This window comes from Hesperophylax consimilis, chromosome 11, assembly GCF_061612785.1.
Source record: "Hesperophylax consimilis isolate HC1 chromosome 11, BYU_Hcon_1.0, whole genome shotgun sequence".
NCBI classification, from domain to species: domain Eukaryota; kingdom Metazoa; phylum Arthropoda; class Insecta; order Trichoptera; family Limnephilidae; genus Hesperophylax; species Hesperophylax consimilis.
This window is the reverse complement of record NC_142846.1, coordinates 33,486,840-33,512,266: the sequence shown is the minus strand read 5'-3', so window position 1 is coordinate 33,512,266 and position 25,427 is coordinate 33,486,840. Positions and strand designations below refer to the sequence as shown.

The following is a 25,427-nucleotide window of genomic DNA, read 5'->3' as shown; positions in this document are numbered from 1 at the left end:
AACTTATTCAATTGTTCGTACCGAACAACTACCGCAAGGGTCAACACCACGACCTGCCATGTATTCCACGTGGCAAAACGGACGTTCTGGCCCATCATAACATGTCAATATGTCAAAATGATATCTCTTGATCTCTTGACGTTTTCAACATTGGCCTTGAAGGTTTCACAAGAGTCATTACAGGCAAATATATTTAATGCGTATTGTAATAGGATTACATAAATCTGTAATACACATTCTTATTTTAAAATTTAAAAAAAAGCTTGAACGCAAAAAGTTCTTTTTCGCCAAATGTCAGATAGAATCTTGTTGTTTTAATGGAAAATTTATCATCGTCTTCTTACTAAGTTTCTGCCCATTCAAGTCCCTTTTTGCTACTGAAACAACCTCAGATTTTTATAATTTTGGCCAGTATTTCTCACAAAATTCATTATTTCAACAAATTCCAAGTAATTGCCGGTTTCAATTAATTACTCTGCAACAGTATGTATGTTTTAGAAATAACTAGGTAGGTACCTAAGATTTCATATTTGCTATCTGGATGTAAACAATAATATAACGCATTAGATCAGTACTATACTTAACTATATATTATAGAGTCATCTACGCGATCTTCTGTAATCTTCAGTGCAAATAATAGTAAATTCATGTAAATATTTACAGTGATATGGAATCGTATTCACGTCAGTTCCTACTCTAATCATAGAGCTATACAATTAGAGGCGCTATTACGTACTGATATCACGTCAAAACGTGTTCCACTATTAGAACGCGATAAGCGGTGGCGTAGAGCGTATTCGGTAGTTTTAGTTAGAGCGTTGGAGGTTAATTGAATGTAAAAAGTTGTACACATTTTTTCGCTTCGTGTCTCATCCAAATAATATCACTCTTGGGATTGTTCTCAAACAGTTACTCAATGTTTATTCAGCAAATAAAAACTGGATACGTTTACGTATATTGATGTATTATGAAGCGATAAATAGGTTCCACTTTTTTCCTCCAAGTGAGCTCCAATCCTCCAAACGCTGGAACTAAAACTACCGAATCTGGTCTATGCGCACCGCTTATCGCGTTCTAATATTGGAACACGTTTTGTCGAGGCATTAGTACGTAATAGCACCTCTAACTGTATAGCTCTATGATTACGAACAAAATGTTCTCTTACATTTAAACATTAAGGCGATGCACTACGTCGTGTAATATTTTAATTTGAGCCGCTGTCAATAACAACCCTTACGTAGATGGCGATAAGGTTTAAATTCCCGCTTAACACCATCCGCCTGTTTTGATTTATGCAAGAAAAAAACATGGCCAAAAAGTGCCTTTTATTTTATTTTGTGGATGTTCAAGCATAAATATTTAATTTTTTTCCGATCATTTTATAAATAACTTAATTGCCAAATTATACAATAAAATCATAACCGAAAATGGGTTCGTAAGTAGCAGATTTTTAACTTTAAAGCAGTTTTCATATGCCTTATACATTATTTTTTCTGGGCTTATAAAAAGACTTATCTAAAAAATACTCAATTAATTCAAAGGCCAAGATGTATTCTACTCGCGGTATTTAATTAAAGCATCTGAAATATTTCTAGGTGACCAAATTTTCAAACCAAAAACACATGATTTTGCATTACTACGTATGGCATCGCCTTAAATACTTACCTTCCGAGAAAACCAGCAAGATTCCTGTGCCTACCTATGAATAATGATTTGACGTTGCGTTTTGTTGATAGTACGAAGTGTTTAAATATTACACTAATCTAGAACTAATAGAGTTACACAAGGTAATGAATAAATTTACGTGATATATATAACACAAATGAATTTTCCATTCTCCACAAATGCCACAATGGCTTTGCTACGAAATGAATAACTTTCAATTTAACTAGTTTTTCATTTCTTAACCACTTTAAAAATTTATGCATTTTTGGTAGTAATTTGACAAATATGAAATTTAAAACCCACTCTTTTTTATGTGAATCCGCATAAGAGTAATACCAACAGTCTGGAGCCAGTGAGACTATGGCATCCCCGATCGGGAAATATTGTGAGGTAGAAGGGTAGTTGAAAAGAGGATGGTGGGGGAAGTACTTGGCTGTTCTGGTCACCAAACATGCCTTAAGTCATTTCAAGAAACGTTTCGATTTTCAATGGTGGTTTTTCAAAAGGGGAGTATCTTCCACTCTAGAATTTGTGGCCAAAATGCGACATATTATTTTTAATTTAGTAAATTGTGAAATAATAAGAATTTATTTGAGCACACCGGGATTTGAACCCGCGACCTCCGGCTTGGTAGTCGGAAGCCTTACTCATCGACCAAGGAGTCTGTCAAAAAGACATTCATTAAGTTACACTCACTCACTCGTTAAGATCCTCGGCTACCATCGCGGGGGTAGCGGGTTTAAATTTTATTTTTGTTATTTTACAATTTATTACTTAAAAATAATAATATCATATTTGATGTCAGAGTAGTAGATACTTCCAAGATTGCCCTGGTGAAAGACTCCCGTTTCGAATCGAAACTCTGCTTGAAATAGGCGTGTTTGGTGACCAGATCTGAATATCCATGTATTTCCCAACTTTCCTTTACCCCACCTCCTTACCCTGTCCACTATATATTTAAAAAGTTGTGGGACAAACCCGGAGTTATATACAAGAAGTACTTACATACGCTTCAAATTTCAATATGCAACCGAATGATAATTATATTATATGGTTAATATCAGCATGACGACTAAAGCAATTCACGAGCTAAAAAAAAATTCTAAAATACTTTTATTTTAAACCCAGTACTCCCTTCGAAAGAACTATAATTGTTTGATGAATGAATTTAATTTACTAAAACTCTCAGATCGAAGAATTACATCTGACTTCATAAAGAATACAAAACAAATTCTAACGTTTTATAAATTTTAAAATGGTTATTCCAACAATTATGTTGACCTACAACACTCTGTTAAATTATATGAAAATGCTCAAATTGTCAGTAAAAAGAATTTTCACTGATTTGGTATTTCTATATAAAATTCTAAATGATTTAGTTGATAGTCCGGTATTGCTAGAATTGCTTCCGGATTCCACAATCTAATACTAGAAGTCAGGATTTATTTCAGTGCAGAAAATCTGGACTAACTACCATATGTATTCCTCTTTGCCCAGAATACTAATGGATGGAAACAATTATACCGAGTCAGTGGACATCTTCAATTTATATTTAAACAAATATAAAATGTTGCTAATGAAGCAATTCCGTTATGTACAATAAATAATGTGTATTTCTTATTATTCATATGTAAAAGCCCCGAAAAGGGGCGTTAATTAAATAAATATTTATGTTTAAAATATTAAATGGTTATATAGACAGCCCGCATTTACTAAAGCTCGTTGAGTTTCATATAACTACGAGAGCTACGCGTTCCAAAAATCATGTTTAAATGTTAAAATACCAGGAATAAGCATTTCAAGCACTTGCTTACCTAGATTATATGAATTCAGTAAGAGATACTCAGATGTGGCGGTTAGGAAGAAGGCTACACTATCATATCTTTTCAATCAATATTAATTTAATTAAGTCTACTGGTAAGGTGGTTTACATATGCGTCTCTTTCATACATATCCTTCTAGAGTTTCTGTTCATTTTATACTCTCTGATGTCATTGTATATTATTTATTGTTTATGGTATATTTATACCGTTGATATTAAATCAACAAATATTATTTCTACTTAACTGTATTACAGGAGATAAATAAACTTGTTTATACGAATCCACTATCCGTCACGTCCGTATCAAAGTGTCCAAATTATTCACGTGTGATGATTATTCATATATTTATTAATACTCTTTTATGGTCCAGTTTACATTTTTTATACGCGCTTCACATTATTTTTACGTTTTGAAAAGTATGAAGATTTGGCAGAGAAAAACGAATTCCTCTGGCATTTTCTTTCTGCGATTCAAAAGACGATTTCAAATATTTGTGTAGATTTTGTGATCTCAAAATGGCACATAAAACACTGACAACAACTTTAAGATAATGTCATCTTATCTTCGAGGTTGAACTCAATATCCTCGACTCTAAGTCTTGTTAAAACCCGTGTTAAAAACGTCTGTTTAAACAAGATTTAGAAGACTAATGCTCCATTATTAAATAAATTAGTTTTAGACTCTACTAAGGCGACATTATACGGGGGTTTGCTCGACGCTCACATTTTAATTATTTCTGATGAACGTATTACTAAAAGCTCAAATATTTCTAGAGGGATCCCCACGGATATAAGCTATTTATATTTAAAATTAATAAAAAACAGCACGTGATCATTTTTTTTCAATCTAAATCGGTTTAAAAACTTTATAAAACGTTTTTCAGCTATAAAATTAACCGTAAGCACCAGATTTTATTTTCCTAGACGATACATTAGTAACTTCTCGAAGGATCCCTTTAGAAATATTTGAGAATTTGGTGATATGTTCATCAGAAATAATTAAAATAAACCTCACGGAAAAAACGATTTTCTAGGCCTGCTAGGTCAGCCGCGCGCCGAATATTGCACGGCTGCTTTAAGTCGTTTTACGTCTTTAAGATTCTGGCTTTCTTTTAGAGTATTGTCTCGTCTTAAAAATATCTCTTTTTATTTGCTAAAAAGTAGCGTCACAAAATGTATAAATAATCCGAGGATTTTTCAATATTTACATTTTATCAAAAAAGATAATACGTGTGCCCAAATATCACATAATAATAAATTGATAGTTTTTAATTAATAATTTACAAAATTTCTTTTGAATTTTGAGTACAAAATATTATTGCTTATACTTATGAAAGATGTAGATGGAGATCAACAATCGCTGCAATTCAACAATTCTGTATATATAAGTTGTACTGTACATAATTATGCGTAAAATTAATAAATCATCAACTGAAAACGATTTAATCCTTAAGAGACATAAGCGCCTTGTTTCGGCGGATTCTGATAGATTACACCGCACCCCTCACGGGTCGGTCGGCCTCGTGCATTGGAATGCGAACAATTTTGTGCAAAGTTACTGCGTAGAATCGCACACGGGTTACATATGGATTTCATATCGCTCTGAGTGGGATTGACCTTACTGTTAACCGACAAAACCGATGTTCGTATGACGTCACGCGTACCCCATCAGATTTCGATCGTTTTAGCGGACTTTGAAAATTATTTTTACTCTGAGGTCGACATTTGTAAAAAAAATAAAAAAAATGCTGGTACTTAAGTTAGACAAGGACTTTCATAAAAAAATTACTGGAACTCCTCATTGCCAAATTTATCTCCATTAAACACGCTTATTTAGAATATTGATTACTCTTTTTTATAATAAAAACTTCCTCCCAATATTGAAATTGTTATTTTCAGCATTTACAACTGTTCAAAACTCTGCCATTAAAATCAGCATGTTTAAACATCATCATGTGGATAATTAGCTACTCTCCACGATATTGCTATTGTGTTGTTTATATCTACATTTAAAATATACAAGTAGTCGGCAGTAATTAAATAATGGTTATTATAGTCTATTTATGCAACAGTATTACATTAATTTATTCCATAAGGAGTAGCAATTGTTAGTAATATTTATCAACTGTTCATTATAAGAACTCCCTTTCAAACCACATTACCATGTCAAAATCAAAAACTCGTAAAACAAGAAAAATTCTACCTCATATTGTAGATCGTAAGAGTTGTAAATTATTCAATGTTTTCTTTAGAATTTTAAATTCAAGCAAATTGGGTAGGGACTCTGGGGCCTAACTCTGCCTACTCAGATGCGAATAATTTACTAGTTCTAGTTATATACGTAAGTACTTAAAAATTTCACTCCGCTAAAAAGGCCCCTGAAAACGCAAACTGTCCGGATTTCTTATGCCCTTCTAGCAAAATTTTTCGTTTAGCCCGTATAGACAACCTCCGTAACCGGCGGTTAAGATTGGATTAGTAGAATAGATTATATATACAATATTTTCTGGTCGTGTAATAATACAGTGGATCAGAATTGGCCAACAGATCTGTGATTTGATACCATGCGCTTCTTTACTTGGGCTTTTATGTAAGTAACGTGTAGGAAACGAAGTTATTGTTAATTTCATCCAAAGTGCAAGAGTTTGCAAGTTAGCTTTATTCCATTCATAATCAAAACATCTGGGTATCGATTCTCCAATCCAGAAAAAGTCCAGACATTGGTCGACATTCTTATTCTTGTCTCGTCGAAGGTACATACTTACATACGCCAAACGTTAAAAGTCATTCCACTCGAACAACGAGTGGATCGAATCACTCGTTGTTCCAGGCCTAGTTCTTTACAAGGAAATAAAAATACTATTCCTTTTCAAAAAAAGTGGGTGTGTCAAGCCTACGCAAGACAGAAGTGAAACTTCTAGTATTCCTCTCTCTCTATTTTCATTTCATCATCTCTATTTTCTCTCTTAGGTTAGTTTGAAAATTAGAGGTTAAATAATTCAACGACGAAGCATGGATTTGCTTTTTCTAATATTTTCTTATAGATGAATGACGTTCGATTAATGTATAGTTCCAAAAATTTTCAAAATAAAATATAATATATTTTTAAAAATAATGTACAATGTACAGAAATAGAATCCCACACAAGATCGCGTAGTGCGCTCTAGCGAACGGATATTTTATCAGAGGGAGATAGTTTTAATTTTTTTTTCTGTAAATTATTACATATTATCAAAATAAATAAATTAATTAAATAAATGTAATACAATTATCATAATATACGGATTAGATAATAATTTTAATCCAACACAATAACGCAAAGCGCGCTCTAGCGGAGTAATGTTTTATCACAGTGAGATAAGTGTTTTTATTATTTTGCAATATTATTTTCTTTTAAAAAATGTTCTGACCTACTAAAAAATAAGATATTGAATGAAAAAGGCGTTAAAAACAAAAAAATAATGTGCGATGGCCGAGAATCGAACTCGGATCAACTGCTTGGAAGGCAGCTATGCTGACCATTACACCACCAACGCCAGTTGTCGGGATGAGCTAAGAAGCATTTATATCTTACTTCAAAACTTTGACTAGATCAAATGAACTTTAATCGGTGGTGGGGGTACCCGCATTTTCGTTTCGATCGTGACTCGGTTTTACTCCGTCCCCGAAAATTCATTACGCGCCTAAAGAAGTTTCACTTCAATAAAATCCAGAGCTCTTATTGGGACACTCTGTAAGTTCATCCGAAATCATTTGGTGTGAATTTTATTGTCACCTTGCGCTTTAACTTCTGGCATAATAGCTCTTCAACTCAACTCTTGTACGATCTTCGTTAGGTAGATATTAGACAAATCACTCCACAGGCATAGGCGTAGAAATCCCAGGAGCACAGCGTCACAGAGGAGAGTCAGTAGTCAGCAGTATCGATAGTGTTACTATTCGCTGTATAGTAATGCGGTCCCCTCAATACTTCATACATCCTGGAGTGTAGTCCCTCCCTCCTCACTCCTCTCACCAGCCCGCCTAGCCACTCCAATTGAGAGCAGAATTCAGAACGGATTCCTGGAACAAATGCGCCAGTATTTTTAATTCTGTTTCACTATAGAATGGCGTAGGTAAGGTTAAAACATAAAACTAATTATTTTACAAACACCCCTAAAAATCTCTGGATTGTTTGAATTGTCGACAAATCAGTTCCAAATTTAAATGGGAATTAATTAATTTGTTGTGTAAAAAAATTGTATTATTATTGTAGGTAGGTACTTTATCGCTTCTCTGAATTCATCAAGCAATTAGTTCCAATTTTGAAAATGACACCTAATTTAAGTAAATTTGAGTTCATTTGTACAAGATTTCACCAGGAACAATTCACGCAGGAAAAACTAACACACACCATAGACAATCGAAATTAATTCCAATGTTTAATGTTTTGTTGTACAGCGTTAGAATGTCCATCATCAGGGCAGATGTGTAGATTGAGGTAGAGTGTATGTATATGGACGTTATATCGTGTGGCAAGGGACGGTATTTCAGTTTATTAATTAGCGAAATCAATGTGCTTTTCGGAGTTTAGTTTTGGTGTAACCAATAGAACTACAGAACTACACTGAGGAAAATTTGTATTGCTGATCTATTAAAAATCTCTTCAAATTTGTGGTAATCCGGTTAAAAGGGGACTGCAGGACGCTTCCTGACATTTTTTTAGTAAATTTGTAATAATATAGGAATGTCGCTTGTCTTTATTTATTTATTCTATTTGTTTATTTATTTATTAATCTACTCCTGTCGGGTTACTACATAAAACAAGTATAAATTAATTATATCACATTGTATTCAAATTTACACAATAATAATATTTTTATAGCAGCAACATTATATACAAAATAAGATAGGAACAAAATGAATTAAATAGAAATAAAAATACGAAAAGATAATGACAAAATGCGAAAATGATTTTTATGAACACGTGTTCCGGCAACGTGACAAAACATTGATATTTTAATAAAAGATGATCAGGATACCTATAAATTTATTCGCTAATGGCCTGCAATCCCGTTTTTAACCGGATTACGAGTAATTTGAAGAGATTCTTAATAAATTAGCAATATTTTTAATGAAGCTTAGTCTTGTCGTCCCTTTTGATATAATTGGGGTTTTTATCGATTTCAAATGCTTCTGTAACTAGGCGTATAAAAAATCATTAATCAACTCTCGATAACGCAATCCATTCACCGTAACTGTTGCTCCAGCCTCATTTTCGAAAAAGTAAGGTCCAATGACTACGCCGGACCATAAACCGCACCAAACAGTCACATTCAGGATAGAAAGGCTTTTCAACAATAACTCTTGGGTTTTCCGAGCCTCAGATGCGACAATTTTGCTTGTTGACGAAGCCACCGAGGTGGAAATGGGCCAATCACTCAAGATGATTTGCATTTGATTCACTCAAGTGAATTTTAACAATTTCAATGCGTTGTTAAAGCGTGTATCGTTTTATTTTTATTAATGGCGTAGTTTTTACTTGTCAAATGTATAAAAAATGACAGCTTCAAAAGTAACATCTACCGAAATAGCGGGCCATTCAAAATAACACCTCTTATTGGAAAACCCTGTAGTATAACTACGTTATTGCCAATGCAATACTGTCAAGATAATGTTTCAAAAATAAGTTTTCGTTATTATGGATGTTACGGTTAAAAAGAAATCCTGCAATCTGTCTGCTTTTTTAACCATTGAATAAAATTTCTAAATGATGACGTTTTAAAATTAAGGGACATTTCATAATGTATACACGGAGGAACATGAGTATTTCTTGATTTATTAAAATCCTATTAAAGACGTGATGGCGTGCCATTTCCTAATTAAATATTAGTACATTCAGAATATATCAGAACACGTGTTCATGGAGTTGCGTTTATCGTGATAAATATAATTGAGAAATTCGAAAATATTAGAGTTTTTATGTATTTTATTTTTTCCGACATCCTCAAAACACAATCACGTTTTACTGTTTTGTTAGAAAACCTGTCAATTCATTCGTTAAAGGCCCGCAGTACCGTTTTTAACAGTAGTACAAATAATTTGACCAGATTTTTAATAAATTAGTAATATTTTAAATCAGTTAGCTTTCTCCGTGTAGTATTTCTGATATTGTTTGTAATTATTTTGTTCTTTTGTTGTGGGGGTCATTTTACAAGGGTAATAAATGTGGGTAACAAATCAAAATTAATAAAATATTAGACCAAAATAAGCAAGTTACAAGACAAATAAATAAATAAAAATATATATTTATCATTTTTTTATTTATTACAAAATATTAAAAGATTTCAAATTATAACAGTATGCAAAATAAATAAAATAAAAAAAATCTCTATTACTCCGTAAGGTTAGCTCCAAGAGCTCGTATTTATGGAAGGATTAAATATATACAATAATAAAATACGATGTGTGAACAATATTCAAAATCTTATTAAATAGCTACAAACATAATTCAACATACAAATTAACATGCATGATTAGGGGGTGTGCAACCAATTTCATATATTATGAATTTTGTATTGTGCTAGTGTAGATGTTTTGAATTGTCAATTGTAAATCTTAATGGCCTGGTATCTGTAGTTTTTTTGTCAAAAATAAATTAATAATATTGAAATTGCAATATAAATCTGATGACCTTCCTGGCAGAGTGTTAAGATCCTTGGCAATGCACTGAACCCAGAGGTCACAGGTCAAAAACACGCAAGGACACACGTATATTTATTTATACAATTTATTTGTGGTTTATTCACTTTAACAATTTTATGTATTCACCTCATATTCCATCAGAGTAAGTACCAAACCAGCTATGAGAATAGTAATGCCGTAAGCTGACTTTAGCGAAGTTTAGCAAACAGATGAAAACAAACAATAATTTCTCAGTCGTTCTCTTTCGTTTCCCTTTCTAACTTCCTTCAGCAACGCTACTCAAAAAAGGAAAATGAACAATAAATTATTGGAACTACACGTACACTTCTATATACGTATCACAGAAAAACGGGTTTTGAAATCAGTTTTAACTTGCGTTAAGCCACGAAAAAACTCAAGGTATACGCTGATTGTAAATGTCGCTTATCTACAATGATGATACCAATATTGTGCTTTACATTAGAGCATAGTTTAACTTAGCACTCGCTCAGTGATAGCGGATGGAATTGTATCAAAAAACTTCAGCCATAGAGAACTTAACGTAAGCCGTAACCTAATTATTTTTTTAATGATAAACTAATGTTTATAAGACAAGATTTTTATGCATAGCACAAATAGTCCAGTCAGTGGGGGATAAAAAAGGGCTCCACCTTGCAAAAGGTTAGGTAGTAGCGATTTTCACATATGTTGTTAAGATTGGGACTCTAAAGAAAAAAAAAAGTTTTCGACCTTGGGGGGGTCGAGCTCGACCCGCCATCTTGGATTGAAGGTGCCAAAATTTGGTTTTTTCAAAATAATTATGAAGTGGTTGATTTTACAACCAAATTGTGGAACGAAAACTTAAAGACAACTAAATTACCTACATTTTTTGTACAAAAGTTTTTTTTTTGTAAGTCTAATAAGTAATGAGTTACAGCGGTTGAAAGAAGAATATTTTGACAAAAAATTGTAAAACTCCAGTTTTCTTGATAAATTTTGTACGAACATATTACACAATATCATTTTAACGTATTTTTACGTTACAATATACTTATATAGCATCATCCGTGTGCTCGATGACGTTGATTTGTTAGAGTGGGATCCTAGTCTAAAGCTTCCTTAAATTCGAACTCGCTCCATTTCCTTTGTTGCTTTTCACTGAAGAAGGAATGCGCAAAGGTACGAAATCATCATTTTATGGTGTTTTCAAACAACTTCCAGAAGGCGTGCAACTTGAAGGTAGCTAAATTAATGTTGTGGATGGAGGATATCTTTTACATAAAGTTGTATGGAATCGGAATGATTATTTTGGGTCAATTTGCGAGAAGAACGTTCACTATGGATCACATGCAGTCATTGTTTTCGATGGATATCCGCTTGATGATGGTGAAAAAAATACGAAAACCGCAGAAAGACTTCGCCGATCGAAGAAGCCCATCTGCAGATGTTCTTTTCGATGAAATAATTCCAGTTCAAGTTTCACAAGAACGATTTTTAGCCAATAAAAATAACAAAGTCCGTCTGATTTCGATGCTTACAAAGCAATTTATACAGGATGATTTTACAGTTAAGCAGGCTGAAGAAGATGCTGATGAGTTGATTGTCAGTACTGCGATTTCCTTGTGTTCATCATATGACGCTGTTTTCATTATTGGCGAAGACGTTGATCTCCTAGTTCTGCTGACAGCATTAGCACCACCCAAAAGTAGTATATATCTTCGCAAACCTGGGAGAGGCAAAACTTTTCAAAGACTGTATTCCGCGAATAGTGTGAAATACAAAGAGGCGGCTGAGAATATTCTGTTTCTTCGTGCCTTTAGCGGCTGTGATACAACATCGTCCTTCTTCAACCAAGGAAAAACAAAATTTTGTTTGGTTGTGCAAAACGACACAAGACTCAATGCCATGATAGGAATCTTCAAACAACATGATGCAACAACAGAAGACATAGCAGTTGCAGGAACACGCTTTCTTGTTGCTTTGTACGGGGGTGACATGGATATTGGATAAGGAAACCTTGAAAGAAGTCCGCTACAAACGTTTCGCAAAGTCGACAACAAAAATAAAATTCAATCTTGCCTCTTTGCCACCAACGAACGACGCTGCACGGTACCATGCATTTAGAACGTACCATCAAGTCCAAAAATGGTATGGAATCCGAAAAAATCAGAAAACTGGTGCTGGAAACGTGACACCAACGGGCTTGTTCCAGTAAGAATGACAAAGAAACCAGCACCCGAGACTTTTAAAAAATTTATTTCATGCAATTGTAAAAAAGGATGCGGCGTTGCATGTAGCTGCAGGAAAGCTGGATTGAAGTGTTCTATTGTATGTGGGTGCTGTAATGGTCAAACATGCCGAAATTCGCCAGAGGTTCACATCGATGTAGAGGAAGAAGAAGAAGAGATTCTGTCAATGGAAGCCCAGAATCTCAGTATCACAGGCAATGAGTTAAATGATGACATTGATGACGAAGACTGTTATTAAGTAACATATTTTATAGTAACATAATTTCGAAATCTACCATCGCTGGTATATCTGTGGAGTAGACCTAATGGGGATACCACAATAAAAAAATGCGCCATGTTCTCGACCTCATTGTGGTGTGGAAATGAGTTAACAAAAATTTTATAATTATGTAATGAATAACCCGAAAAAATTATTAAGTTGGGAATTTCATCATTTTTTAGAAAAATATTCACATTTCCGCCACTGTAACTCGTTACCTATTAGACTTACAAAAACAACTTTTATACAAAAAATGTAGGTAATTTAGTTGTCTTTAAGTTTGCCTTCAACAATTTGGTTGTAAAAACGACCACTTCACAATTATTTTGAAAAAAACAAATTTTGGCACCTTCAATCCAAGATGGCGGGTCGAGCTCGACCCTCCCAAGGTCGAAAACTTTTTTTTTTTCTTAGAGTCCCAATCTTAACAACATATATCAAAATCGCTACTACCTAACCTTTTGCAAGGTAAAACTCCCCACTGACTGGACTAAAAGGATAATACATTATTATAAGCAATAATTTATTATCCTTTGGGCTATGCGTAAAAACCTTGTCTTATAAAAATTAGTTTATCATTAAAAAAATAATAATATTTGACAAGTCAAAATATTTCACCAACAAATGTAGATATAATATGTCTCGACGCCATCTAGTGGGAAATTTAGCACTAACAAAGCATTTCCTACAAAAATAAAGTTGGTTGTTTACAGGTGGAAAAAATATGATAAGCAGTAATGTTTTATCGAAGTACCAGTACATATTGAATTATTTTGCGGATTGGAAATAAGCCGATGTGGCTCAGTGGTCCAGAGCGTCTGACTAAATATCAGAAAGCGGGGGTTCAATTCCCGTCGGCGGCATTTATTTTTACTCGGGAGATTTTTTCAATTTGTATTGATATTACAGACGACTAATTATTGCTTAAAATAATTTATTAAGCAGTAACTGTTTAAACGCACCAAATCTTAATAGTTTCTTCATTTGATAATTAAACACATTTATTTAATCGACATTAAAGTCATTGTTTTCCGCTGTCCTTAACCAAATTTCCACCTTTTAACGTGAATACTTTGTACCAACACAGTTTGCAATTTTATTTCAACCTTGGTAAAATTTACCACCAGCGCAATCAAATAATAAATACTTATGGAATAACGTGACTACAAATACAAGAATTTAAAATAGCTACAAATTTCAAATAATGGCTGTATCCTAATTATTATCTTTTGTTTTCAATATTTCCATCACATGCCGATTCCCCGACAATCTAAAACACGGAATCATAATCCCAATACATAAAGGAGGCTCTAGAGCGGACATAACGAACTATCGTCCAATTACATTACTAAATTCACTATCTAAAGTCTTTGAAAAAACTATTAATAATCAACTAATTGAATACCTTGAACAAAATAACATACTATCACTCAACCAGTTTGGATTCAGGAAAAATAAAGGCACCTCCGAAGCCCTGGCAACAGTTACCGATTTTCTAAATGAAAACTTAGACAAGGGATCAAAATGCATATCAATATTCTTAGACCTGTGCAAAGCATTCGATACTATCTCTCACTCTAAACTTTTACAAAAACTATCTAATATTGGTATAAATGGTGATGAACTTACTATTATTAGCGATTACCTGTCAAACCGAAAGCAAAGTGTGAAAATCAACAACTGCAATAGCAATCAATTACCAATTAACTACGGCGTGCCTCAAGGAAGTGTTTTAGGTCCTACCCTGTTCTTAATATACATAAATGAATTATGTAATCTTCAAATAGATGCCAAAATTGTAAGTTTCGCTGATGATACGATTCTCCTCTTCAAATCAAGCAATTGGAATGATGTATACATAAAAGCTAACAGGGGCATAACTGTGGTTAAAAGATGGTTAAACAATAATACACTAACAATGAATGTGACCAAAACTAAATACATTGAATTTAGTATTAATCCTTCCTTAAGAAACCCAGAAAATCAAATTAAAATTTGTGCTTGCAACCTGACAAATCCGATAATATGTGATTGCCCTTATTTAGAACAGGTAACTAAAATTAAATACTTAGGTATTATTTTTGATAGCAATTTAAAGTGGAAAGAACATATAACCTCTACAGCAAACAAACTTAGAAAATTCATTTATTTTTTTAGACAAACTCGCAACTTTCTCAACCTAAGCCAGCTAAAAACAATCTACTATGCACTTTGTCAATCTTTAATAGAGTATGGTATCATAGCATGGGGAGGAGCAAACGCTGCCGCCATTGATCCAATATCTAAAGCTCAGAAACTTATAATAAAGATTATCCTCAAACTACCAATCACAAGCAGTTCGGATGAAATCTTTAGGAAAATCTGTGTTATGGACATTAGGCAACTTTATGCCAAAAACATACTAACATACCTCTTCAAACACAAAACTACTTTTGACAATATCCAAACTGCTCGTGATACTAGAACAAAAGGACATAATTTCTTACAAATCCCTTTCGCTAAAACAACTTTTGGCCAGAGAAACTTTAGATATTTTGCAACAAGGCTATATAATGCTCTCCCACTAGCCATTAGACTGAACGATTTTTTTCTGAAATATAAAACAGACATCAAATCTTGGATCATCAGCCAAGACAGATCCATGATAAATTGTTTTATAAAAATCCCTACATAAGTATGTACTCCAACTAGATGCTGATTAACAAATGTATCATTTATTATTATTATTTATTATTTTCTATCTTTTTCACAATGTCATTTAATGTAGTGAAATATTTAATGTATCAAAAAATATGTAAACATTTTTAATGTATCAAATACGTCTGTCTCGACACAGGTTTATCCTAGTGAGACAGACATCGAAAAAAAAAAACCTGTAAAAGAAACTTTATATTGATAATAAAAAAAAAAATAAAAAAAAAAATGTCGAACATAATTTGTGTGGTGATTTCTACTTGGGTACAATCGTTAATCTTTGAGTTATTATTTTTACCACATTTTAATATTTTTTTTACACGTGTGGGTGGTTTTTCTTCGACTCATTGGTTAGCTAAGGAGTTATTTATGTAAACCGCAAATGCAAGAAACAATGATATTGAATTGACTTTATGACGAACCACGAGAACACATTTAGTCAATACCGTGAAAAATTTAGATTACGTTAATTTAAATTTTAATTACAAAATTTCCTTTATTTAAATTTTATTTATTTGACAAAAACAAAATTCCTGAATTTTAACATTAACTAACCTTGTATTTAAAAACAGATTGCAATCTTTAAAGCACGTGCATCGGATGAGAATTATCTCCTGGTTTTATCCGTATTTCAATGGAAAATGCTCCGAGGAACTAGCAACATTGTTGCGTTCGGCACCAGGGGAAACATGCTTGGCATACCCGGTTGACATTTGTCCCATGAGAACAGGTAGTTTCTACGACTCATTCTCAGTTCAACAGTTCGGCTGTAGAACTTCATTCTACAACGTGGTTTCTTCAAGATGTATGTTCACTCCTTCCTCTCCCTAAAAAGACCCTCCATAAATCATCCCCAAATATGGCATAGGCCCTGAAGGAAATTATTTTCTTCAGGACCTCCGAGGTCAGGTATGAAGTTAATGTAAAAAAAACTGTTTCAATGTGTACATGTTTTTTTAAATGTCACAACAGACAATATTTTCATGCACGAAGATACGATACGATAGAAAATGAGTATTTGTGATTTAATAAAATCATGTGAAAAACGGGATAGTAGGCCTTTTCCTAATAAAATTTTAGTACATTCATAATATGTTGGAAGACGTGTTCATGCACCTGCGTTTGCAGACATCGCCATAACACATTAGTGTGTTACTGATAGTTTATTAGGAAACCTGTGAAGGCCTGCAGTCCCGTTTTTAACCGGAACATGAATAATTTAAATAGATATCCGATATAAAGATATATAGATTAAAGAGATGTCAGGGATCCAATCATAAGAATGTGTGAATTGCTTAATCAAAATCAAAACCTGAAGGATGCCGGCATATTTTTTGATACACGCAGTACCTTTATTAGAAAATTGAAGAAAAATAACACATTCGAATTAAATGACTTTACCTTCTATTCTTCAAAAAATATTTATACACATTTGTTAATAGATATTGTGCACTTTCTCCTATTTTTTAATTAACAATTGTTATTACTTTGTAATATGATATTGGTAAATGCTTACTATTATTATTTTTAGAGGCTGCCATGTTTATCTGTGAGAAATAATTATAGGATGCAGGCGAATTCTCCTATGAATGTTTTTTACGGTCTTGTTGCCTGTAACTGTGTTTTTCCCAATTAAAAAAGGTTATTTAAATTATTTATATCTACATAAATATATATCCTTACCAGAGATGTGCTTTATTTCAAATAAATCCATTTCAAATGGAAATGCAAAATGCAAAATGGGTATTTTTCTTTTCTAATAACCATTTTGCATTTTGCATTTTAAATGCTTTTCTAAAAACCTTTTTGCATTTTAAATGCTTTTCTCAATGCATTTTCCATTTTAAATGCTTTTTTGCAACATTCTTCCTACTATCTCCACTCATCTTTTTTCCATAAGCCCCAAATATAAGTCGGTCCTCAACCTCACTATGAGAGATAATTTACGTTTGTCAAGTTGCTCCCTTGTAGGAGCCCTGGCAATTGAGTGATACCATTACAAAAAATACTGATTCAAATACTGAACATTGGGCCATGAAGATGTATTAAATGTTAGATAGCAGTTTCTATGTTTTTACGTTAGCAACATTAGTCCCGCGCAATTTTTTTTCATAATCTGTAGTCGTGGTGTTTTTGGATTTACCATCATCTAATATGTTTGTTCTACGTTGATGTCCATTATTAAATGAAAAAAAATCTATAATTATTTTAATTGTTTGACCTGAGAAACCATTTTGCATTTTCAATGCATTTTGAAAATAGGTATTTTGCATTTGAAATGCTTTTCTAAAAACCATTTTGCATTTCGCATTTTCAAATGGAAAAGTTTTGACCCATTTCCATTTTGCATTTCAAATGGTTTTGGGTACACATTTTGCACATCTCTGATCCTTACAATAACAATATTTTAAAAGAGTAAGTTTTGTTTAGTGTCAAGCGTCAAAGAAATCTTTCATAATTTTTTCAGTAACAATGTGTTTTTGAAGTTTTAAATCATTAATTTAACTTTACTTAGTCACCTAGTTTTAAAATCTTACGTGTATTTTGTAAAACGCTTTAAAATATCAACAACAACAACAAAAATGATTGTTTCTATGACAACGTATTGTTGAACACGTATTGCGAAATAGCTATAATATGGAAAGCATAATTTAATGGTTATATACCTCCGTATGTGAATTGATTAAGAAAAATGTTTTTTTTATTACGTATGTGATTAATTATTTTTTAAATGTTTATTGTTGTGAAACATATTAAAAAGAGCACATATTATCAATTGAAGGTCACATTGCATTATACAACCGTGTTTTCCTATTTGTCAAATAAATTCTAAGTAAAACCGTCACTAAAATGATCGTTCTGAATGATTTGGTTTTGTTTTTTGTTTGCGTCATCGATCACAAATCATTGTTCTTTCTATTGTCCTCATGCAATTCTACGAAAAATAGCAATTTTCAACATGAAACTTGTAATGAAAACATATATCATGCTATTTTCTGGTATAAAAACAACAAAGATGTTGATGATTTCAATGATTATTACAACTTGTAAGATTCGACTTGTACGTCCAAATATCAACTTGTTCGTAGGTGTGACAAAAACCAAATAATAACATTTTAAAGTTTTTTTTCAACCTTCCAGGGTTGCGAATAACCCGACAATATTTTAAAATAACCTACTACCACCACAGTAAGCGGAAAATATTGCTTGTGTTGTGATGGAAGTCTTAGCTAGCCGAAGAATAGAACACACTACGCCTGTGTGAGAACCAAGTGCTATGTCAACTCAGTTTTGAAGTATATGCAAAATTTATTTATTAACTAGCGCAAACCCGTGATAAATCATGCAATAGTCTGAATTCTTGACAAATCTGTTCCAATTTCGAAAATTACAGATAATATAATATTGTGTTTAAATATTAATTATTTATCGCTTGTCTGAATTCTTTACGTAAACAGTTCCAATTTCGAAAATGATACTTAAATTAATAACAAATTCGAGTTCATTGAACTAGTTACGCAGGAAACACAGACAATCGAAATTCGTATTTTTGATGATCTAAATTGTTAAATTATTAATAAAGTCACATTATAAAAAACGCATTTTGTGAATGACAACTTTGCAAAATAGGAAGAAAATTACGGAATGTGTGTTACGACCCTTGACTACGAATCCGGAAGGCGCGGGATCAAATCCATGATAACTCCTCAAAATTACAATTCAGCACACCTTTAAAAGGTGATATAGAGTCATTAAAGGTAATGAAACAAAAACTAGGTTAAATAGTTACGTATGTAACCTATTTAACCTAGTTTTTGAAACAAAACGTATGTAACCTATTTAACCTAGTTTTTGTTCAATTAGTTTTAGTTTTATACAATTCAACACACATATAAAATGTGTTATGAAAAGTGATGAAACAAAACTAGGTTACATATTTACATATGTAACCTATTTAACCAAATTTTTTTCATAACTTTATAACACTTTGTAAAGGTCTGCTGAATTGTCATTTTGATAAACTCATCAAAAATAATATAGGGTTTTCCAATAAGAGGTGTTATTTTGAATATCCCGCTATTTCGGTAGATGTTACTTTTGAAGCTGTCATTTTTAATTTATATACATAATAAAATAAAAGAAGTGATAAAAAAGTGATAAGTGATAATAGTATTGTGTAGTTTGTGGCAAGTGTGTGTTTATGTATAAAAAATAAATAAAAAATTAATTTATATACATAATAAAATAATACCTCCTATTGGAAAACCCTATATTTGATAACTATCTGGTCACCGATTGCGCCACGTTAAGCAGTGGTAGATTCTTTCATTATTACCTTGGTGAATGACCAAATTTGAAAGCCAGGTACTCCACCTTCCTCTTCCTCATCTCCTTCACCTCCCCATCTCATACCCCGATTGGGGATGCCGTAGTCTCACTTGCTTCAGACCGTTGCTAGCTGGACTCTAGAGCGGCACTATATAAGACCGGTCAGTGGCTCAGTTGGCATCGCGTCCGGTTCACACACAACTCCTCGACTGGCTAAGTCCTCCATCACAAAACAAGCAAAATTTTACGATTACTCTAAAGGTAGAAGGAGATTTTCAATTATTGTCAGTGTATTTGTAACCCTGGAATGTTTTTCTTCCTTTTGTTAAAAATAAAAATGAAAATAAGTATTACATAGATACTGTATAAGTAAGTACATATTATTTTGCATTACTGATTATATTTTATCCCTTCATATGAAGCGGTTACTTTATGATGTGACATTATAATTTAAAATTAAACAATAACTTTGTAAACATCACTTATAGATAAATACTTAATGTCGACCGGGTTTCGCTACAACCGTAGCTTCATCAGGACAGTATAATACTTGTATATTACGGTTGTAGCAAAACCCGGTCGACATTAAGTATTTACCTATAAGTGATGTTTACAAATTTATTGTTTAATTTTAGATTATATTTTAATATTTAATAGAAACGAAATTAAAGGAGCACAGAGCGCAGTCATTGTAGATTTGTCATTGGTAGGTTAGAAATTAAATAAAGTTTGGAATTTGTACTGAGCGATTACAATGGCATTTTTTGCAGATGTTTGCAAAATAAGAAACTGTTTACAAGTGCAATTATTGTTATTGTGTTTTCACGTCAACTATAAAAGTTCCTGAACATATTATTACGTTAGTAAGTACCTGTAATGTTAAATGAAAAAACTTGTAGGTACCTAGATTCTGTAAATATTATATACGAGAGATGGAAGGTATATGGAGATATTGAAAGAAGGTTAATTCAGGAAACTGCATAAAAACATGTTTTTTTCGAAAATAGCGCAATCTGTTGGGCGTAAAAGCAACAGGCACTATCATTTATCTATCTACAGAATGACCCACAGCAAGAAGTGGCAAGGTAAGGCTAGTAAAATAATACAACTCACGATATTTGATTTTAGAATGTGACATTTTCCCAGATTAGCTTTCCAGTGATTTTCACATGACATTTTTCCAGTATTAGTATTAGTGTATTATTTTATCGGTGATTTTCACATGACATTTTCCCAGTATTAGTATTAGTGTATTAGTTTTTCAGTGATTTTCACATGGCATTTTCCCTGTATTAGTATTAGTGTATTAGTTTATCAGTGATTTTCACATGACGTTTTCCCAGTTTTGCATTAGTGTATTAGTTTTCCAGTGATTTTCACATGACATTTTTCCAGTATTAGTATTAGTGTATTAGTTTATCAGTGATTTTCACATGACGTTTTCCCAGTATTAGTATTAGTGTATTAGTTTTCCAGTGATTTTCACATTAAATTTTCCCAGTATAAGTGTATTAATTTTCCAGTGATTTTCACATGAAATTTTCCCAGTATTAGTGTAGTAGTTTTCCAATGATTTTCACATGAAATTTTCCAAGTATTAATATTAGTGTATTAGTTTTCAAATGATTTTCCATGACACATTTAATAGTAATAACACCTCAAAATAACTAATAGCAAGGCAAATCGCTATTCGTAGAATTTACTAAACTTGTTAACCGGAACAAATTTTCGCTAAAGAAATTAATTGAATTTGAAACCAAACAAGATTGGATTTTAAATTATTGCTGTCGTGTTAAACGTTTATTTTTTATTTAAAATAAACTTACTGCCGTTGCGTCGTAATAATTTATGACCATTAAATCGACAATCGAACTATTTTGAATTATTGACATCTCCATTGTGATCAGTTGTCAAGAATGAAGATCGTATTCATATCATGCTGTCACCAGTTTACGGACCATTTGTCGAACAAGACTGCATTAAACTATTTCATCATCTTATGAAGAGAATAATAGCAGAAAATATTAAAATTAATACGAATGCTGAGATTACCATAAACAATCAGATAAAATTTCAGAAAATCTTTATACATCGTTTGTTGATTCTACACACAGAATTCATTAGAATTTTACGTAGAGGCGCACTCATAAATAACCCACTCACTAGATCGATATCTTCGGGCTTTTTGTAAGAAACAAATTGTTCCTAAAAAACATAGATATGCCAATATATAGACAGTATAATTATCATTCGGAACCTACTTACTATACTAAACCAAAGAGAAACTCTGAAAGTTTATTCTATAGACTTTCAGAGTTTTTCATTGGTGGATATAGTTAGGCAATCATATGACGTCACAATATTTTAGTTTACATTTTAAAACTGTGCCCATTTAAACAGCGTATTGGAACGTTAGTACCTGCCTACTTGATTTTTTTTTCTAAAGAAAAACATTTTTTCCGGAATTTCGAATAACCTTAAAATATTTTGTTTCTCTTTGGTCTTACGTCTTACTGGCTCTTACTCGACTAGCAATCCAGAGGTCGCGGGCTTAAATCCTGGCGCGCGCAAGTAAATTTTATATGATTAATGTTCATAAAGTAATTTAAAATAAAATATAGTCAGAGAAGGTCGAAATACATGAAAAATCCGAACACCATTATTCCACATAAATAATAAATATTTTTCTATTCGAAATTAAATTTGACGTTTTCGTGTGCGTAATAAATAATTTGTGCGCGATGGTCGTTAACGGAATAACCACGAATCCTTCAGTCGGTTATACTGTCAATTTGTAAGATTTTCCGGTCGGAAACAACGACAACCGATACACAAAAGCTTGCTTTCGCTACAATGCGCCCAATAACTTGGCAACAGCCATCAGAACGTGTTCAGGATTCATTCAGAATGTATTGAAATTATGATGCGAAAACAACTTGCGTTCGTACGTTTGGCCGCTGTCCACACGTATCAAAAAAATTGGGAGAACAATCACCAAAAAGGCTAAAACAAATGCTTTAAAACATAGAAATATAAAATTTTCTAGATTATTTTTTGCGAAGTGCCCTTTTTGGGCATTATGACGATAAATAGAATTGTGTGAAGGTCCCCACGTGTTGTCCAATTGAGTTATTTACCCTAATGACGTCATCATATCAAACGTAGCAGATAACGATGCACTAAAGAATGTGAACCATAAAAAATCACATTTCAATCAACGCAGAAGATCTTTACCTTTCTTCTGAATTTGCTAAGTATTTTTAATTTATTTCAACTACATTCATTCCTTTTACACACGGAGAGAAATCGGGTTTTGTCCTTACGGTATACTTACAGGCAATATCAATACAACATCATAAAATTTACAGTCCATATTATTCAACATCATCAAATTTACAGGCCTTATTAATACAACATCAGCAAATTTACAGGCCTTATTAATACAACATCATCAATATCATGATGATACAAAGAATTTTCGTTGCATTACAAAAACATTCGGATTTTCATGAACACGTGTTCCAACATCGTGATAATATATAATTGCCAATAATTTGAAGAGATTCTTAATAAATTAGCAATAGTCATTATCGAATTTAAAAAAATCGTAGAGATTTATAAATGTATAATGAACTCATTATGGGTATTTTTATAGATGGGTAGTACACACCTACTCTTTAATATGTAAATGCAGTGTCGTCACCCACGACAGAAAAGACACCTTTTCTAGATCTTTAAAATATATTTTTATTTATTACACGCCCTAGTGGGCTTATCTTAAAAAAATACAAGCATTTTGTATCAGAGTAAAAACTTAAAAATTAATGCAATAAAGAAGAATGTAAACATAATGGCAAAAATGAATTATGAATATAAATTGATAAAGAGGACTTCAACGGCAGAGTGGTAAACGCATATACGTATTGGCACGTTTTTATTTCGGACTGTTGTCTATAAATAAATTACCTAATAGTTCGGTGAACATTAGTTATAAATTTCTCTTATTCAATAAATCGAAATCGAAAATTCCTCTCAAACCATAAAATTTTTAAATAGGTACTTAAATAAAAACAAACACTTTTTTGTAACTTTTTTTATTTGAAATACGGAATTTTATGACTTGTTACCATCTCATTGTAAATTCTTATTTCAAAATTTCAAAATAAACACGATTATTTCACACGTAAATAGTAAAATCTTTATTAAGTAATTAAAACGGCCACCATCTCGAAATGGACACGGAACCTGCAAACAAATATATAGACAGAAAAAATGCAACAGATTGAGTTAAAACAGGACTTCGCTCCGCAATTACAAAACGGATAAAATAGAAATGATTGGGAAGGGATATTAACTACGTAATATGGATGTACATATCAACAAAGCAATGAAAAATTGAAAAAATGTATCTTAGGAAGATAATGTCACATCAAAGTTTTAATTTTTTATATCACTATATTCAAATGTGACCGTAAACAGATACACTTAAATGTGACAATGTGACCATAAACATACACACTTAATGTGACACTGTGAAAGAAAACAGATACACCTAATGTGACACTGTGAAAGAAAACAGATACACCTAAATGTGACAATGTGACCATAAACATACACACTTAATATGACACTGTGAAAGTAAATAGATACACTTAAATGTGACCATAAACATAAACTTAAATGTGACAGTTTGACCATAAACATACACACTTAATGTGATACTGTGAAAGTAAACAGATACACCTAATGTGACACTGTGAAAGAAAACAGATACACCTAAATGTGACAATGTGACCATAAACATACACACTTAATATGACACTGTGAAAGTAAATAGATACACTTAAATGTGACCATAAACATAAACTTAAATGTGACAGTTTGACCATAAACATACACACTTAATGTGATACTGTGAAAGTAAACAGATACACCTAATGTGACACTGTAAAAAGAAACAGATGCACCTAAATGTGACAATGTGACCATAAACATACACACTTAATATGACACTGTGAAAGTAAATAGATACACTTAAATGTGACCATAAACATAAACTTAAATGTGACAGTTTGACCATAAACATACACACTTAATGTGATACTGTGAAAGTAAACAGATACACTTAAAAAAACGTGCCATGAATAAACTGTGTTTCAAAAAAAAAGTTTGAAATTTTGTATAAATTTATATGTTTTTTAATTTTTTTTTTCTATTTTCTTTAAAATATGTTTTTATCAATGAGTTTAATCTTTATTTTTATTTCTACTATTGTTTCCATAATAATTATGTATTTTGTTTTTTATCCTCACAATATGTACCTAGCTCTTATGTTTTATTATATGTTCTACAAAATATTATAATATGTTAATGTACAGTAATAATTTGTACCCTGAAGATGCTTGAGTAAAGCGAAACTGGTCGGTTCTAAAAATTATTAAAAACTCGTGGTTTTAAAACAAAAAGTATTTTATTTTATTAAATATGTCAAACCACAAAGTGATAGCTTTCTGTAATAGTAAATATTATTTCATTAATTCTTACATAAATCATGTACGACAACCATAATAAGCATGAGCCTAGTATGGTAGTTGAGAAAATCACCAAAATTATATTTTTTGATTTAATAATAACAACAACAACAAAAAACAATTAAAAACACATGAATATGGTTTTTATGGACCACGATTCAAGTCATATTTATAGAAAATATTACAGAGTTTTAATAGGGGCAACAATAATCTCA

At 32.1% G+C, this 25,427-nt stretch overlaps 1 protein-coding gene and 2 non-coding genes across 4 annotated transcripts in view; 2 read left to right on the top strand and 1 right to left on the bottom strand.

The window, feature by feature from the left end:
• Positions 1-25,427, top strand: part of LOC149420053 (organic cation transporter protein-like) — a 141,399-nt gene that overhangs the window by 79,501 nt on the left and 36,471 nt on the right. The gene's annotated exons all lie outside the window — the stretch shown is intronic.
• TRNAG-UCC (transfer RNA glycine (anticodon UCC)) lies at positions 6,952-7,023 on the bottom strand. The gene has a single exon. It is a non-coding gene; the product is annotated as a tRNA-Gly (tRNA).
• TRNAF-AAA (transfer RNA phenylalanine (anticodon AAA)) lies at positions 13,449-13,521 on the top strand. The gene has a single exon. It is a non-coding gene; the product is annotated as a tRNA-Phe (tRNA).